This window comes from Sphaerodactylus townsendi, linkage group LG15 (genome assembly GCF_021028975.2).
Source record: "Sphaerodactylus townsendi isolate TG3544 linkage group LG15, MPM_Stown_v2.3, whole genome shotgun sequence".
Lineage (NCBI taxonomy): Eukaryota > Metazoa > Chordata > Lepidosauria > Squamata > Sphaerodactylidae > Sphaerodactylus > Sphaerodactylus townsendi.
This window is the reverse complement of record NC_059439.1, coordinates 23,508,850-23,514,849: the sequence shown is the minus strand read 5'-3', so window position 1 is coordinate 23,514,849 and position 6,000 is coordinate 23,508,850.

Here is a 6,000-nt window from a genome sequence, read left to right as displayed (position 1 = left end):
CATTGGCATTATATAGGTTGGGGAGGGATGGCCATAGTACAGGGAGGTGGATCTGCAGTGGCTGTTTAGTTGCAGTGGACATAAGCTTGGGAACACATCATCAACCCCTCTGTGGCCCCTCCTTGCCAATGGGGCACTCTTCACCTGGTCCATCGGGCCATTTCTGCCATCGCGAATTCAGTCTTGGGTATAGGTGCACTTCCACAGCCATGGCAAAACTCCAGGACACTGGTAGCAACAGAGTGGCCACCCAACTCCAAAATTGCTTGGGCTCTCCACCTCACGATAGCTGCTGGCACTTCGCTAGAAGTACCACAAGGCCATGGCCACGCCGCTTCAGCATGGGAAATGGCAGGACGATGGCAGGTGTCTTGGTCGTTTCCAAGCGGTGTGGTACCGCAGGAACATCTGGCGAGCGTACAATGGCTAAGTTGCCCTGGTCATCCTGAAGTTACGAATTCCATCTCCCTCATCTGGTCCACAGACCGCCATTACTGAGAAGCACACATCCCACCCAGTGGTGGCTTCTGGGGACTCTCATCCAATGGCGGGGTGTGTTGGGAGCAATTGGCAGTAGCAAAACCAGCGCAATTGATTGTGCGCCTCTTTAACGCGGGCCGGAGGTGCGCCGTGGCTGCCAGATTGGAGTCACTAGCCGCTCGGCCGCAGGACGGCGATGCAGCCTCCCCACCAGCCGTTGCATCAGCTGGCCTCTATGTGCCATGAAGGTGTCTGTGGGCGAGGGAGGACGCAAGCACCGGGTTCCTGCTCTGCCTTTAGCCTGCAGTATTGCTTCCTCGCTGCAACTACACCCTCTCCAAGATCCATGTCTGCCATGCAGACAGCAGCTGCCTGTCTGGGTCCCTGGTTCCACTGGACACCTGAGCACGGAATGGGAACTGGTGGGGGCCGGGCAGAGCACAGATAGGGGGATGGACGTTTCCTCAGAATGGTTGTCTCAGCCAATCGTTCTGCGTGATGTCTGTGACGTCAGTCTGCCACACCTTTGTGAGTGTTTAGGCCGGACTGGGCGGAGCAACTTGCAGCATCCGCAGCGTATTGTTCGGGAAGGCAGCAGCAAACTGTCTGGGATTGCTAAGGTGACTCTCATAATGATAATGACTGGTTTTGCTTCTGTTTGCTTCCGGGGCCACAATCCTGCAGACTGCAACACATGTACTCACCATCCCTTGTAGTGTCAAATGGGATTTCAGAGGAGATAGGGACTGCACCCTTGAGGGTCCATTACTGGGGAGTCCATGACACAAACCTCACCAAATTGGTGCAGTCTCCTCAGGGGAGTATTCTGCATATACCGTCACAGGTTTGTAATTCCAGCTGGCCACCTCGTAATCTCCCTGACATTAAGCAGGCACCCCTGGACAGTATAATGTAAACCTGAAAATCTCCTATAAAATTCATCTATTACATCCAGTCATGGATGTAACGTGAGGATTTCAGTTCCTCAGCTTAGCAGCAGAAGAGATAGGATCCCCCCCCCCCTTTTCCTCCCACAGAGGATCCAAACAGACGGGCAATGTACTTGTCCTTGCTTTCTCAAACCCCACGCCCGGTGAGGGAGGCAGTGATGAGAGACCTGGCATCATCTGTGTATGGGCCAAGGTCACCCAGCTGGCCTGTGTGGGTGTGGACAGGCTGAGCTGATTTCCCCAAGGACACATGAGCAGTGCAGTCACGTTGGCTGGGAGCAGATACATGTTTGTAAGCATTGTACTGCCCTTGCTCTGAAACACTGCATCACTTTGGCAGTTCCATGGCTGTCCCCACCCCCATTCCCTGTGTGAGGCAACTGCGTTCAGAGGAGGGGGCCGACTGGATCTGCTTTCTCCACGCTGGCCACCCACAGCCAGATGAAGGTGGATGTTTGGGTCCCATCCCCTGAGCCCGTCACCTGCAGCCAGGGCGTGGAGCTCACCAATCCACCACACACATGGGCTTCCAATCACCTTTCCCTTCGTCCCCTCACAACAAACACCCGGTGAGGTGGGAGGGGCATGGAGGGCTCCGAGAAGCTGTGACTAGTCCAAGGATACCCAGCTGGCGTGTCTGGGAGTGCACCGGCTACTGTGAATAATCCAGACAACCATGTACAGCTCTGTCAACATAGCACTCAACCACTGAAGCTGTCACTGTGCCAGTGCTTGCGCGTCAGGCTGGGGGATGAGCCATCCCCAAACAACATCAATGTCCATGTTGTGCTATCTGGAGACATGGGATTGTCCCTTTCAGGTGGCAGTACTGTAGGAGTTGGGACTGTCCAGGTAACATAATATTGCCAAAGATGCTGTTTGAGGGTGGACTGTAGCATCACCTCAGCAGTCAGGGGGAGGGGCAGGGCAGGGCAGAGGCAAGGCAGGGCAGGACAGGGCCGGGCAGGGCAGGGCATTCAGCCTTCCTTGCCTGCAGACAGATGCCTCTGAAGGAGTGGTGCCAGGGGTAGAACTGTGAAGAGCATGGCCACACCGTTGGAGCTGCAGACGCCCCCCCCCTCCAGGTGTTTCCCTGGTGAAGTCGGTGCATGGACACACACCTGTCACAGATCCCTCTTGCCTATGCAGATAGTGCCTGCCAATACAGGCTCTGGTGTCACATGTGACAAGAACTGGGTCTGACAGGAGCAGGGAGGAGGAGCCAGTGACTTAGAGGGGGGGTCACCAGAACAAGTTGATCACGCCGCGTGCTGTCCAGGCGGCCACCGGCGGACGATAGGGCGACCGTCCATCCGAAAGAGAGGCGGTGCTGCCTCCCCCACGGAAGGCTCATCAGCTGGCCGCTGTGTGCCATGCGGGTAAGAACCCCGGTGGTCTCTACCCGCGACTTCTTGTACTGCTCCTGCACGCCTGTGATCCCTGCCTGATGGAGCATCTTTCCCTTATTCACGGCGCCCTACCAGATGGCAACTGTCCATACGATCACGGGTGCCACTGGGCACCTGACTAGGGACGGAGAGCAGCTGGGGGAAGAGTGGATGACAGATCGGGTGAACAGTCGAGGCGGTGCTTTGGACACTCTCCTCTGCCAATCATGCTACGCTTGAGCAGGCCGCGGATGATCGGCACTGACGAGCTTTCATTAACGCTGCCGCCCGACCGGGGCGCATGTAACATGCCGCGCCAATTGACAGTTTAACCGAGCCGCACCGAAGTTCTCTAGTTGGATCGTTAGGGGCGCCGCTCTTGCAGATACTTCTACTTTGCTACTGCAAGTGGTAGGCTTTGCTTTAGGTGGTAGGCTGGAAGGTTGCATGGACTCCTTAAAGGGGGTGTCCGGCAGATCCCTGTCCTATTGGTTCCCCAATGAGAGCTATTGCTTGGAGATGGGGGCTACGGTTGTGAAGCGTCCAGATAAACTTCGGCCCCCCTGGACTGAATCTGCACATAACCGGCGTATTCTCGTAAGGACACTCTCCTCACGCAACATCTGGTGGAAACTTTTGGTGCTGATATATGTATCAGCAGGTATGTGCATGAAATCCATGAAGAGTACAGCCGCATACAGCGATAAATTCAACAAATTACCTAGGTGAGACCTTCTTTAATCCAGGGATGAGTAAGCGAGAGAAGGAAAGCATCAGTAATGATTACAATGGGCCCAGGAAGTCAAGCTAACACAGCCGTAGCCAACATTTCAAAAGCAAGCTTCAATCAGCCAACCCTTACTGCCAGTGACCTACAACGGGGGCAACTCTCACTCCCCAGGGTCACCTGGGATCCGCACGCGGTTGCTTCACATCTTCAGTATCATTTTAATAATATGGTATCCTGGGGCGGGCATGCGGCACTTGCTAAGATGTTCTGGGGAGCATCCACGGATTTTGGCAAACTGCTGAGTGGCCTCGTGCCGATGTGCCCACTTTTCGTGGATTCCGACAGAATCCACGAAAGAGGGAAGGGGCAAAGAAGTTACCGGTGGCTTCAACGGCATTTTCCTTCCAAGCTTGTTTTCATCAGCCTGTGCACCAAGATCCAGAGTGGGTCAGCCGGAGGTTCGGAGTCAACATTCGACAGTAGCCAGCTTGTCCGCTGACCCCAAGGCGAAATGGCGTAAGGCGCCGCTGCGACTTCACGTAATAAGTCGGTGTGAGGCTCCAGTGGGCGCGTGGTGTATCGCTTCCTCCGCTTTTGGGTTCAAATGGGCCAATGGAGTGTTCGAAAAATTAACTGACCAAAGCCCCCCTTCCGTTTTCCCTCTATTCTCTGGTCTGCCATGGAGGAGTTAGACATGGAGTGGCCTGGCAGCCAGAGGAACTGAACATCATGTTCCAGTACGCATACGAAATCGCTGATTACGCCAAGCACTATTGACACGGGCAGCCATTTCCATCTAATGACGCCGCAATGCATGCATGCGTACAGACTGGGCTGATCGTATGCGGCGTTTCTGAAGCTGCCAGAGGTGATATGTCCTGACAGCAGAACAGGTCCGACCAAATGGGAAGAGCCCCCTGAAGAAGGAGTTCCTTTCAGTAAGTTGTCCAGGTCTGGGGCGCAAGCGCGCCCCGAGAGAGTTCACATGGCTACCCGGCGGAGATACCGCTGCCTCATGCGGCAGCTTTGGTGCGCAGCAGGGCGGCCACGACTGGCCGATCGAACGCCACGAAGTAGCAAAAGTGCTGTCTGTCTCCAGCTTTGCCAGAATTTGTCTGCTAGGGCTGTCGAGGAGACACGTGTAATTGAATGCATGAATTCACTTGCGTAATGCCAATTGGGAAAGGTGGGCACCTGCCCCAGGCCCCACCTTGTGGGGGCCATCAAAATGCAGGTTGTGTTTTTGGGAATTTGTGTGGGGTTGGATTCGTGGCCTGTAGGGGGTGCAGTTTGTAGCCTAGCTACACCAAAAGTTCAGCATCTCATCAGCAGACAGTCCCTATGGTAACCCCCAAAGTTATGTGCGGTTTGGTTCAGGGGGGCCAAAGTTATGGACCCTCAAATCTGCAGCCCCCATCTCCTATTAGCTCCCATGGGAAACAATGTGGGATGGGACTCCCCCTTTGGTAGTCTATGACTTTGTCCTCCTCGAACCAAACCTCACCAAACTCAGGGAGTAGCTTAAGGACAGTCTCCCAATAACATGCTGCAATATTGGTGCTGATATGTCTACAAACGCACCCCCTGCAGGCACCAATGTCCTGGTGCCGGTGAAAATTGGTCGATGTTGAGGGGGCGCCCAGGGGGGGGGGGGAAGTTTGCCCTTGCAACTCACAGGTTTTGGCCAGGACTGCCACCTAACTCCCCTGCATGACATTGCTTCAATTTGTAGGTTCCGCTCAGCCTGATGATCCTGTGGAGAGCTCAGAGGAGGAGGGAGTGGAAATCCAGGAGTCAGCTGTGGCAGCCACACATCGTGCTGTGGCTGGAAAGCGGGCGGCTGGAGCAGCAGCAGCCGGCCACTCCACTGATAGCAGCCCAGCAGAAGGTGAGAGGTTTGCATCCCCCCGCATGATTGTCTGGAGGTTGCCTCAAAATGCAGAATTACTCCATATGCCATGCTTGCAGAGCTTTGGCAGTTCAGAAATCTATGCTTGAGCTAACATGGTGGTGCACATGGGTAAGGCCGTGGTGTGTTTGGGTGTGACACCTGTCCCTGGCACCTTACCAAATTAAATCCTGTCCTGTTTCCTAGGCACCGGTTCCCACACTGCAAAGAGGGTTCGCATGGGGCCTCAACCATCGCTGCAGGACTGCATGACCCTCCGTAAGTTTTCACTCCATGACACTCTTGGATTTGGTTTGTCTTGTCACAACAAGTGGCACTCATAGCTGTCAGGGTTACGTCTACGTGCAATACAAACTACGAGTAGTATACAAGTGGCCATGTAATGATGCCTCAGTGGAATATCTGGCCCACCAATTGCCACACTCTCTTAGGCAGGTAATGCAGATTGTATCCAAAGCGATGCGGTTCACTGGTCCTGCACATGCACTCAAACTCCCCAGTGTATTAACATAACACAGCATGTTGGACAATCCTGATCCTTCT